The sequence below is a fragment of the Henckelia pumila genome, chromosome 4, assembly GCF_033568475.1.
Source record: "Henckelia pumila isolate YLH828 chromosome 4, ASM3356847v2, whole genome shotgun sequence".
Classification (NCBI taxonomy): Eukaryota; Viridiplantae; Streptophyta; class Magnoliopsida; order Lamiales; family Gesneriaceae; genus Henckelia; species Henckelia pumila.
In genome coordinates, this window is record NC_133123.1 from 107,143,512 (window position 1) to 107,156,969 (window position 13,458).

Here is a 13,458-nt window from a genome sequence, read left to right on the forward strand (position 1 = left end):
CATCCTCCATCCGTTGCACCTTTGTACACAAAAAACCTGAAAGCTACTCTCCATCCTCTCAAGCCAGATCTCTGCATCCTCTTGAGATTCGCCTCCCATGAAGGGTTTCATCCCCATCTGAATGAATTTATGCATATCTAAACGTCTGTGTTTATTATGGGTGTGACGGGGTCCTCGATGGTGCTCTCGCTCTGCATTAACATCCCAACGTTCACCGATGCTTCCATGACTCTCGTATCCATGGTCTGCCATCTACAAAAGCAATAGAAATTAACCCCAAAACTATTTTTCTATATCCCAAATCTCAAAGCATGCTCTGATACCATAAATATAGGTTATTTCGGAGAGGGTCACTCCAATGGCCTCAAACTCTAGGAACAACACCGCTACAATCCCAGAAGCGCGTCACTATCGTCTGAACCATCCTGCAATCACTAATAAATAAAAAGCTTAAGCATGAAAAATAACTTAATGTGCAATAGTCAAATAAACCAGTGGAAACTTAATCAGTTCAAATAAAAACTACCGGCATGAATACAACGTGTCCCAAAAACAAATTCTGATAATTTTTAAACAACCCAATCGAAGATAAAGTTAAACTCCACAAGGAAAACCTGGAATAGTACAATCCACCCTGCTGCTGCTCAACGATCGCTACCACCTGGTCCGTCCAACCTAAGTCTTGAACCGTAGAATGGGGTGTCCAGAACCAAAACCGAGGACGTGAGCTAACAACGCTCTGTGCGAAAGTATGAGTATACACATGCTATGAATGCTAAATTCAAATGAACGGGTACAAAAAACCTAACACGGTAGAAACTCTTGCTCAACAAATAGCGTCATGGTATGTAGAACACTGTATCGTCACATCAGGAGGTACTCCAATACCATAAGAAATAAGTGGAATATCCGGACGCAAATCCACGACATCCATCCACAAAAACCTCGGGGCTGAGCAACCCCTATACAGGTAATGTCAAGGTATAGGCTAAACGTGATAATGCATGCAACATAATATTTGTGACATAATAAATGCACATAAGCCATGCCATATAAATCATGCAAACATAGAACATGCATATTCAACCAGGGTATTTCGGATAGTACGTCATTACCTCAGAATGAGCAACCTAGCAATACTGGCTCTTTAGTCCAAGCCTATAACTAGATAATCAACATATCACTAAACGTCTAATAAAAGATTAACTAGACTAATAGCTACTCACTGAAGATAATTAGAATCTCGTGATATACCTGTGTCCGTAGTCAACCCTTTGATGAAGATGGCCTCAAAACATAGGCACAACTTTGATACGATCCCGGTAGCGCTTTGTCACCGCCTAACCCTTGAATACATCGCCCAAAAACCCCTAAAATCTAGCTAGAATCAAGAGAAAACTGTAGGAATGAGTGAATAAAATGAGGCCCTCGACCCCCTATTATATACCACGATCGGAAATTTGATCCCTATGTTGCGTATTTTATGCTTGCAAGAGCACGATTATCAAGTTTTAATATAGAGTGAATATAGTATCATTCTCACGAGGAGTATGTATTGAAAATTATATAGTGCTTGTAATTAAAATAGTCTAAAATTTATTTAAAAAATTAAATAGAGAATTTTTGTTATTCAAATTTAAATAATTAAGAAAAACTAGTGAACAACTCACACACTTGAGATAAATATCACTGAGATAAAAAGTCTAGAGGGTTTGATATCACTTAAATTCGACAAAGACTACTTCTAATTAATTTATTCTTATGAAATTCGTTCATTTAATAGCCAAGAACACTTAAGTGTTTCTATTTTCCTATCCCGAGCAACAAATATAATGTATCAATTAAGATTCGATTCCAATATCCCTGCTAAAAATCTAAGCTTAATTATATGTGATAAATGATGTTCTTTCAAAAGTTCTGTGAAAGTTATACACTATTCCGAGCTATATAAACAATAACAGTGTATTTTCTAATGATTCTATTCAAAATACCCTCTCCCTAGCACTGATTTCAAATAAATATGACAATTCAATTATTGATAAAGTAATTGAAAGACAATAAATTCTAGTAAGGGAATTCAATCAAATAAATCAAAAAGTCATAGAAGTTGCCTCTACTAAGCTAGATCATCATCTAGACTTAAAAATTTTAGTTCATGATAAAAAAAATAATCAAAAATAAATCATGTTCTTCAAACTAGACATCACTTTGGAATTTAAAAGATTAAGTAAAAAAAATAACAAATCCAAAAAACGCGACTCTGTCCCCAGTTACGTTATCTTCGTCTTTCATATTGTTGTTCTTCAAGTTCTCTGCTTCTGGTTTAGAATTCCCAGCCTTCTAATCTCTCTCAATTTCTCACGTTTTGTAAAGCCCAGAAATTCGTCACGTAAATCCGCATGCATAACTAGGAGATTTAATATTTTTAAAATAATGTGAAAATGTGTTAAATTGCTTTTATGGGATATTATGTGAATTATGTGATTTAATTGCATGTTTTAAATATTATTTCAGCATTTAAACTACTAGGTTTTAATTTATGAGTTAAATTGAGAAAATTATTTTATGATCGCGTAGGCGGGACCGTGGATGGACGAGATGTTAGTTTTCACCCAAAATATATTATGATATTTTTAGGATCCTTAAAATATTATTTTATGGTAAGATTTTAAGAAAATTATGGTATTTATATATATATATATATATATATATATATATGTGTGTGTGTGTGTGTGTGTATGTGTGCCCGTTTTTACCTAAAATAAGTCATTTTAATGACTTTTATTAACCTTTAAAAATCCTTTTATTTTGTATTTGAGGATTTAAGGTTAAATATCAGATTTATGATTGTGTTTAAGAGTTTTAAGTTATTTAATTAGTTTAATAATTAGCTATTATCCTAAAATTGTTTTTATTAAAGAATTAACCTAAACCCTACCCCTTAACCTACATAAAAACCTTCTAGTCGCCTCCCTCATCCTAAACTTGCATAGTTATTCACGTTTTTATGACATGATGACTTGTTTTTGCAAGTTTCTGATCCAAGGGCTGTTGGAGGGGCTAACCAATGATTCAAGGGTCGAGATAGGGTCCTTAGGGTCTGTTTTGGATGGGTGGTTCAGGTTGGAAAGGGCTGGAATCGAGGCATATCTCCTGATGCGCAGCAGATTGCGTAGGTTGAGCGAGGTTGCCTTGGGAGATTGGATCGTTCGCGGTCCACAGGGCATGTTTTTCGGGTGATTCCAGTTGGGTTAGAACCCCAAGGCCTTAGGAAAGCTTTTCCATGTAGTGCCCCGACCGGTACTGACCGGATCTGGGTGGCCGAACGGCCGGAATGTGGTTGTTGCGTTCTGCACGCGAGCAGAAACTAGAGTGTGATTGTTTTGGTTTCTTCTCCTTCTACAGAGCTCCTTTTGAGGTTAAATTTGTTGGGTTCGAACCGCCTGGATGTTGGCTAAGCATGGGCAGTGGTTTCATGGTCAAAGATGGTTTGAGCAGGAAGCACGATCAGATTTTCTGAAGCCGCTTAGGGCTGCCTCGAGTTGGGCTTAGGGAGAGGTAAGCTAGGGTTGTGTCTTGTGTTTTGGCAGGCCGGGCTCCGCTTTTCGAGTCCGGGTCGGGTCTAAAATATAATGGGTCAAGTTATTTTGGTTCGGGTCTGGGTTATATTAGTAGGGCTCGGGTATTTTTATTTTAAATTAAATAAGAGATTAAGTTAATAATTAATGGGTTTGGGCTTGCCTTAATTAATTAATTAGACTAATTAAAAATTAATTTTGGGCTTAAATAATTCTTGAGGTGAGCCCACTAATTTTTCATGGGCCGTGTGATCCATGAGAATTATTGGGCCAAGTTGTGTTGGGTTTAGTATTTTTATCGGTCAAATTTATAAGTTCATGGTTATATGGTTGTGCAAATTGCTCAAAAATCAATGCAAACATGTTTTGCTCTGCACTCCCTAGCCATTTTTTTGTACCATAATTTTTGTTAAGTTGTACCATATCTTGTATGGTTTTGTACCACGTCTTGTATTGTTTTGTACCACATTTTATGACTAGGGACCCCAAAGAAAAACATGTTTGCATTTGGGGATTTTTGAGCAAATTGCCCTTAATGATTAGTTAATAATTTTATTAATTTAACTTTAAGTTAATAAGTTGATGGGCCTAAATTATGTTTTTAGTGAGCCCATTAATTTCTCATCGTCCTGGGGGCCCATGAAGCTTAATGGGCCAGGTCAGGTTGGGCTTTTGGGTTTTTGGGCCAGTCTAGAAATTTTTTAGTTTAAGTCTAGTGGTTAGTAGCTCGAATAAGTCCTTGGAAAAATAAATGTCCGTAAATATATATTTAATTCATGCATGCATTTTTATTAGATATATAAGTATGATTTATAAGAAAATAAATTAAATATATATTTACGGATAAATTTTCATGAAATAAAGAAATAAAGAGAATTTTTATGTTCATGCATCATTAATAATTTTTATGATATGTTTAAGTGCATGTTAAGAAAAATACATTTTTATGGAAGTTGAAGTGAAGGTGAAAAGTGATGTGGTTGGAGGTCGGGATACTTGGGCCCGATGACCTTCCTGATAATGTTTATGTATGATGAGCTTATGGATCCAGCTGAGAGGGCTGGTGAAGTGGCAGCACAGAGGTGGAGACCCCACTGCCACATACGTTGGTTTTAAAATTGATCAATCGCTTAGTATGAGGCCACCGACATGGATACGACTTGTTGAGAACTAAGAAATCATGATAAGTCATTTTTATGAGAATTATGAAGTATGATGATTTATGTTATTGCATGATGATTAAGCTGTATAATTAGTTATTTCATGTTTATATGCATATAATTTTAAGATCATGCACGTATAATTATTATTCACGTATTTTATATGATGTGTGCTTGTATGTGGTTTCATTTTGTTATATAAGGATAGAACGTGCTGAGCCTCTAGGCTCACTAGATTTAAATAGTGCAGGTGAGAAAAATGTCTGTAGTGACCCAACCCGGATCCACTAACTAATCAGAGTTATAAATAAAGCGCATGCAATAATACTTAAAGCGTAAGGAGCAGATAATTAATATAAAACAAATCCAATCGGCAGAAAATACAACCGATGATAACACAAGTGTATAAATATCATTATACAACCAAATCTAAGGTTCAGGGTAAACAAATCCCTACCTTCTAACCTCGCACTCTCGAATCCTTAATCCTGTTGAGAGCCGCCAGGACCGTCCAGCCTCAAACCTGCCCCGCCACAAGGTACACTACAATACCCAAACACAGGGATGTGAGCGACAATGCTCAATACATAAGCAATGATATATGTACAAATATGCACACACAGATGATTTAAAATCTCAGGTAAACACTTGCTCATGGCGCTAGGAATATACAGTACCGGCTAGAGAGCGACTCCGCGGGGCACTCGTATATTCTATATCAGGGCTGAGTCAACCCCATCCTGACCCGAATCCAAAATAGGATACAGATCCCATATGGAAACTGTCATACATGGATCGAGTCCAACATGAGATCACTGTTCCCTATGGAGACTGTCAATGACTCACATCTCTCAGGATGCAGTCATACTTAAAATCGTGCATGTGCTAAGGCGGTAAAACATGCTAAAACATTATAAGACATATATCACATACTCATGCAACATACATGCAAATATATCATGCCGGATATCTCGATTAGTACTTACGTACCTCTAACACTGCTGGTCAAAACCTAGCTCCGCTGGTCTAGACCCCTAGCCTACTAGTCCAGTATACTGGTAATACAATAAAATTACCCATGCATCAATAATTAAGCTCTAAAAGCCTTAACTAATCTATTGCATACTCCTAAATATTTTTAGGAAGCCAAAGCTATACATGCGTCCGTCATTAGCCCTTTGCTGTCGATATCCTCAAAACTAGGCCACAGCTCCGCTATGACGTCTAGATCGTTGTACCACTTCCGAAATCCCAATAGGACGCCTAGATCTCCCTAGATCTGAGTTAGAAGGCCTAGGAATAGAGAGAGAAGAGAGGAATTGGTGCACCTCAAATGAAGTCTCGGCCCTCATATTTATAGGCGCAGTTCGGGCCGTCCGAACCCTTTTTCGGAGCCTATCGGATCGTCCGATCCTGACTTCGGACCCTCCGAAGTCACATCAATGACGTAATATCTTAGGACAGCTGGCTGACTACTGTTTGGGCCGTCCGAACGGACTTCGGACCCTCCGAACTCCTCGAGCCTCCGATCTATGGCTCTGGACACGTTCGGATCCTCCGAACCCTGTTCGGAGCGTCCGAACCTTCCTAACCAAACCTACTATTTTTACGTATCCTGGATCTATTTTCGGACTCCGTTAATCCATTTGGAATCTTCTTAATCATGTTTTACTTAATCTTAACATAATCACATAATTCATTACTCATTAATCATTAATTCTGGATACGGGTCACTACAATGTCAATGAGGACAATGTGTTTCCGACTGGCGGCGAGGGCGTATGAGTTTCCAGGCGGCTAGTACCCGTGACCATAGCTCTATTACAATATTTATGTTTAGATTTAAAATATATATTTCCACACACGATTAATTGATTTAGATTTTTATTATATGCATGATTATTAGATTTAATTATTTTATTTTAAAGTTTGCATGGATTTTGGTGTAGAATTATTATTTAGAAATTTTATTATGGAAACTTTTATAAATGATTATTTAGTAATTAATGTTAGGTATTTAGTTGCATGCATGTACTTTTATTATTATTTATGTTTATCGTGTAGATGTATAATAAATTAAGAAAAGTTATTTTTAAGTATGATGTATATATATATGTATGAGCATATATATTTTTATATTCATTATTTTATAGTTAGAGAGTTTAAAAAAAAATTCCAATAGAAGTTTTAGGACGTTTCACGTTTTGCTCTGTGTTTTTGTTTCTGATATGTGCGGCTGCCTTCCTGTTGCGTTCCTATGTGTTTTTATATAGGTTAGAGTCCAGCTCAAAGCCTGTCAATCGAAGCCCAACAAATCGAGTGTTTCGAATTTCCAAAATTCTGCAAGTCTTGTTTCCTTTCTTCTCACACAGCAGCTGCGCAGAAGCTCTCTTATCAAGCACTGAAGCGCTTCAATTTTTGAACCTGAAGCGCTAAAGCTCTTCCAAAGTTGTGCTGCTACTCTTCCATATGCGAACCTTGAGCGCATAAGCTCTTCCAACGTTTGCGTTGAAGCGCTTCTTCTTCTTTCCTTATTGCGCTTCTGCTCATCCATCTTAGCACTTTTGCTCTTTGCTTTCCTATCTTGAAGCACTCTGCCCTTCTCTTAAGCACTTAAGCTCTTCCAAAGTAGCTTCTAGGGCGCAGCTGCTCTTCCAAACAGCGCAACAGCTCCTTCTTCTCGTCAAACCAGCGCTACTGCTCCTCATTCCAGCGAGAAGCATTCTTAAAAAAATCATATCTCACGTTCTAACCGTCGGATCGAGCTGAAATTTTTATAGCAACTTTAAAACATCTTGAACTTTATTATGAATGGTGAAGATGAGATTTGGATCTCTCTAAAATCTCATATAAATTTTGAAAACTTGCGGCTTTGTTATTCCTTCTTCCGGCTCTTCTCGGTACTTAACTTCCAATCCTTGCATATCACAAAAATGACAACAAATACGCATAAATCCCGCTCGATACATCAAGAATGCCAATTCAAATCATATGTAAATTAAGTGCATATAATGCACTTATCAAATTTTTCCAAACTTAAACTTTTGCTAGCCCCGAGCAAAACAATAATGTGTAATATAATCGGCCTCCTAATTTTATATTCCATAATTCAATCAACATGTTGGATAATTTTTTAAAGAGTTCTCATGTGTGTGTGTGATTTGTCAATCTCATCTACCAACCTAACTTTCGATAAAATCTTGCAATCCGTAAGCTTCATAAATTTATTAAATCCGCTCTCAAGTTTCAAAATACTCTCAACCAAGTGCAACCTTTATTTGCACAGATCAAAAGAACTTTTTGGGTTAACATTTGGTTTAAGCAAATTAAGCAGAAGATAAGTATCCAGATATATATCAATGGTAATCAAGAACTCAAGATTCAAGCAAAGGGATTGGATTTTTTAATTTGGGAAGTATTGAGTAGTTGAGTTTATCATTTGCATTGCATTGGCAGATATTGATCTTGGGTTCCTTATACTCCATACATTCTACATATTTTTTGCCTTGTTTTTAGATTAGAATTTCAATACATTTTTTTTCAAGGTCTCCCATCACCTTACTTTCTCCACTATTACATTTTTTCTTTTGCTTTTGCTTTTGCTTTTTAGCTGTTCATTTTTGGTTTTGGAATTTCATATTGAGGCTAACAAATGAATAATTGTTATAAAAGGGTCAATGAACTCAGCAAGATTGCCTAAATCATTTTCATGTTCATATAAATCTACCTCTGTCTCAAGAAAAAGTCACAAGAGTTAAGAATCAATTCATCTAATCCACATAACAAATCCACATAATTGTTATCTAATTGCGAGGAGTATCGAAAATCATGGCATTTGTGCATATGTGTTAGAAATCAATATTAAATATAGCTAACACTGAATTTTTCAGCATAAAAATTATTTTTCATCATAGGCCAACACATTTACAACATCCTGCCTTTGACTCACCAAAACTCAAACAGATACCAACTCACTTTCAAAATAACTCATCAAAATTTTTCAAATTTTTGAACACCGTAATCCCTCCAAACTTAAATATGTGCATTGTCCCCAATGTACAGTAGTAAATAAAAACAAGGGACACGTACCTTGAGCACCGAGCGTCAGTACTCAGCACCATCTTGATCATCCATTACTCTTCGTCAAGGGTGGAGCCTAAACTCTTGCAGCTTCACAATTTTTACCTACACAGCGCAAAATTATTATTGATGTCTAATCTCATCATAAAAAAAAATATGAAAGAAAAACAACTAAAAAAATAAAAATAAAGCAAATAGAAAAAAATAGCTTGGGTTGCCTCCCAAGAAGCACTTAGTTTATATTCCATAGCCCGACTATATGCCAATTCTAGACCATTTCCACTTTGTTGGAGGTTTTTTCTTTCTCTTTCACCCTCCAAACATATTCAACGACCCTTTTGATCTTTGATTTATTTTTCTTTTTTTTCTTTATCATAGGCGAATCCTTCACTTTTGGCATTTCTACAGCACTAACAACTTTGCGATAGCTTTCCATTTGTTTTACTTGATCGATCATGAACACCATTCTTTGGATGGATTGCCAATCTCCTTGAATAAATTAAATATTACCTTCTCACCGTCAACTCCCATCGACAAATCTCCTTTTTTTACATCGATCTTGGATTCAGCAGTAGTCAAGAACGGTCTCCCCAAAATCAAAGGCATATTGGCATCCTCCTCCATATCTTGCACCACAAAATCCGCAGGAAAAATAAACTTATCTATCTTTACCAGAACATCCCCGATGATTCCACGCGGATATGTGAGCGATCTATCGTCTAATTGCAATGCGATTGTCGTGGGCTTCACCTCACCAAGTCCAAAGCTCATGAAAACAGACAAAGACATTAAATTAATGTTAGCTCCTAAATCACAAAGTGCTTTATTAAAATTAGAAGAACCAATAGTGCAAGGAATAGTAAAACTCTCTAGATATTTTAATTTTTGTGGTAGCTTCTTTTGCAGTAAAGCGCTGCACTCCTCAGTTAAATTCATTGTCTCAAATGTAAGAGTGGGTGCCCAGTGAGCCAACTGTGTGGCTATGGGCTTTGATGACTCTTTGTATAAACAATCTTTTGTTTAATATTATTTACACTTTTATGGCAATGACTTTATATTACTTCATATTGTTATATTGTGATATACTATTGTTGTTTTGATAAAGACCTTGAATATACTATAGTGTATGTAAGATGTGGTAGAACATGGAGATGTCTATCATGAAATACATCTTATAGTCACTGTATATTCTAAAAACCGTTCCTAGTCGATTGAGCCGTCCGATAATAAGGATAAGGATCGCTCGAGTTTGAGACTAGCATTTGCGATGCGGAGTACCACGTTTCATTGGTAGGGAACATGGAGATGTTCGAAGCATGCAAATGGATATTCATAGGATGAATAATCGAACTACCCTATCCGGACTTTCCAAGTGGTTATCACTTATCGAGTGGATAAAGTCCGCAGTTTTGGTTGTACACCATTAGTCCTTACGACTTGAAACATCATGGAGACTCTATATGCTAGTGCTGTGCTTTGACTCGTTTACCGACTCTATGGGGGTCATCAGGTGTCGAGATTGGGTACAGTTACGACACATATAGGAGTCAATGCATTGTTGTCAAGGATTCACCACATACTTGCGAGTGTGGATATCCTATGCGATCTGAGGAGATATTAGTGTGACAAATCTCTGGCCAGAGTACTTGATGTGATTTAAGAAATGGTTTCTTAGTAGCACATGCGATGTCACTAATTTGATCTTCAAGATGTATTGCATAGTTATCGAATCTTGAGCGACTCTCGATATACCAATGGTTGTTGATTCGATCGGGATATATGGATGAAGGGACCGTACTGTACTCTAACCAAAATCTACTGGTTCTTGTAGGCACTATCAGTGATACCTAGGGAATCATGGGGCGATGTTGCTAGGCGCTTTACCTTGATTCGTTGGGCAAGTCGGAAAGTGTTGTTCCGAGTCACAAGGAGTTGTGAGCTCACGGCTAGCTGTATCCCTGAACCATTGAGGGTCACACAGTGTAATGGAGTTTTAATCCCCGTTGAGATAGTTAAATTTAAAGAGTTAAATTTAATGAACTAAGGAGTTGGACTTCTTAAATAAGAGTAAGGGAGTAGGATTTCCTAAAATGACATAGGGATGGACATTTTTGGAAACCACTGAATTCGGATTCAGGAAAATTTATTTTGACTTTAAAATGTGCAGAAATGGTTTCTGTGCACATTGGTGAAATTGGTTCATCGATCGGAGTCACGATGAATTTTATATTAATTTCTGAACGTGCGGGCTTTGCTTGTCGGGCCCTAGCTTATGACTAATGGGCCCTAAGGTGTTAGTGGCCTGCATTATAAATAAGTTATTGCAGTACAGAAATTACACACAACAGGTCATTATTTTGAGAGCAAAATTTCGAACCCTAGCCTCTCTCATAATTAAATCGGCCGAACCCTCCTTGCTCTGTCAGAGAAATTCCGGTCTGTGATTTTTAATTGCAGTTAGGAATAACGAATCAGTTTCGTTTAATCTCTTCGCAGAAAACTTCTGACAGATTTTCTAGTGCAATCTGTCAGAGGGATTTAAACCCCATTCGTGGACCTGATTGAAGGAGTTCATCAGTTCCTGGGAGATACAAGAAGCGCAGAGAAATCTGTGTGGTGTCCATTAATCTCGCTTCGAGATTGGAGGTAAAATTTAATTAATTGTTATTTGAATTTTACACACACAATAATTTAATCGTTGAATGGTTGATACCCACACCATGGAATTGTTCCATGATAAAAAATTTTTAAACTTCCGCTGCACCGGGTATCAATCGTGATTGATCTGACCGCCAGTTTTCCAACATCAAACTCCTCCAACTTCCGCTTCCTAGACATTACCTCTTCCAAAAATTTTGCATAATTTGGCATTTGCAGCAAAGTATCGACGAATGGAATATTAATTTTAAGTTTCTTAAAAATCTCAAGAAAATTTGGAAATTGTTCATCCAACGCTTTCTTCTTGAATCTATGAGGATAAGGAAGTTTCGGCTTAAGCATAGGGTTCTCTTTAGGCTCACTCTTCAACTTCATAGGATTGCTCTCACCAAATTCAGCCTCTTACACTTTCTTCTCCTCCTTCTCCACTTCAGATTTTGGTTCATTGACTCCAACTTCTCTTTCACTTCTCAATGATATGGTTTACAAGGTTCTAATGGATTCATCTCAGTATTAATCTGGAATTGACCTTTGTTTTTATCTTTCACTGCATTTTACAGCTGCCCAATTTTTGTCTCCATAGATTTCATCATGGAACCCATATTGCTCATATGCATCTCCAAGCTATCAAGACGGGAATCCATCATTTCCATTCAATTTCAAGACTCCAAAACAAAAGTACTAACCATGTCCTCTGAAGATGGTCTCCCTTCTCTCTTATTTGTATTAAATCCCGGAGGTGGTTTCAATACATTCTTGTTATTTTCATAAAAAACTTTTCATGGTTACGCAAATCAGGATTATAAGAATTTGGAAAAAAGTTACATCGATATTGGTCCTCATTAGGAGCGTGCGACTCTGCAAAAGTTACAGCCTTACCTTCAGAATTTCTAGTACTCATAGCCGTTATCTGTGAAGTCAATGCCGAGACTTGGGAAGATAAATAAATGAGAGGATCCACTGCATAAACTCTGGCTGATTTATGAATACCAGCTCATTCACTCGGCCACTAAAAGCTGTTGATAGTCATTTGTTCCAGCATCTCATACGCCTCAGCAAGATCCTTTGCAAATATTGTACCACCAGCTTCTGAATCCACAAAATCCTTTTAGGCACATTCAGTCCATTATAAAAAATTTAATCTGCTACCAATCAGCAAAGTTATGATTTGGGCAACTCCTGAGAAAATCCTTGTAACTCTCCCATGCTTCATATAGTTGCTCAGCATCATGCAGCCTCAAATAGCTAATCTCTATCTTCAATTGGGTGTACTTGGTAGGAGGAAAATATTTTACAATAAATTTCATTGACATATCCTCCCAAGTATTTATGTTCCCTAGTGGTAGTGATTGAAGCCAACACGTGCTTGATCCCTGAGATAAAATGGAAACAAATGCAGTATAATAATATCATCATAAACTCCATTAATTTTTATCAAGTCCGTAATCTCTAAAAATTTCCTTAGATGCAGATGAGGATCAGCAGTAGCACTTCCATTGAGCTGGTTCTGCTGAACCATGTTGATGAGTGCAGGCTAGCTTCAGCTCGAAATTGTATGCATTGATTCTTCTACAAGCTATGCCAGAATAGTGAGCTTAGACTACAGGCCTGAAGTGATCTCTAATTAATACCAAAGGATGTGGATTATTCTCAGCCATCTTTTTCAACTCTTATCTTCTTGCTTTACGTAATGCTCTAGCATTTCTTTCGATCTCAGGATCTAAAAGTAGAGAATCAACGCTTTGAGATCTTCGCATACACTACAAACCAAAGAAACCAAAACGAATCAGTAACTAACAAAAAGTAAAGAGAAAACTCTAAATTAAAATCAAGAATAATTGGTAACAAGACATATATAAATTCAATAAAAATACTCCCCAGAAACGGCGCCAAAAAATTGTTGCGTATTTTATGCTCGCAAGCGCACGATTGTCAAGTATTAATATAGAGTGAATAGAGTATCGTTATCACGAGGAGTATGT

General features: G+C 36.9%; 1 non-coding gene across 1 annotated transcript; it reads left to right on the top strand.

The window, feature by feature from the left end:
• The first annotated feature begins 12,634 nt into the window (after positions 1 to 12,634).
• On the top strand, positions 12,635 to 12,740 carry LOC140870088 (small nucleolar RNA R71). The gene has a single exon (XR_012147069.1). It is a non-coding gene; the product is annotated as a small nucleolar RNA R71 (small nucleolar RNA).
• Positions 12,741 to 13,458: the final 718 nt, after the last annotated feature.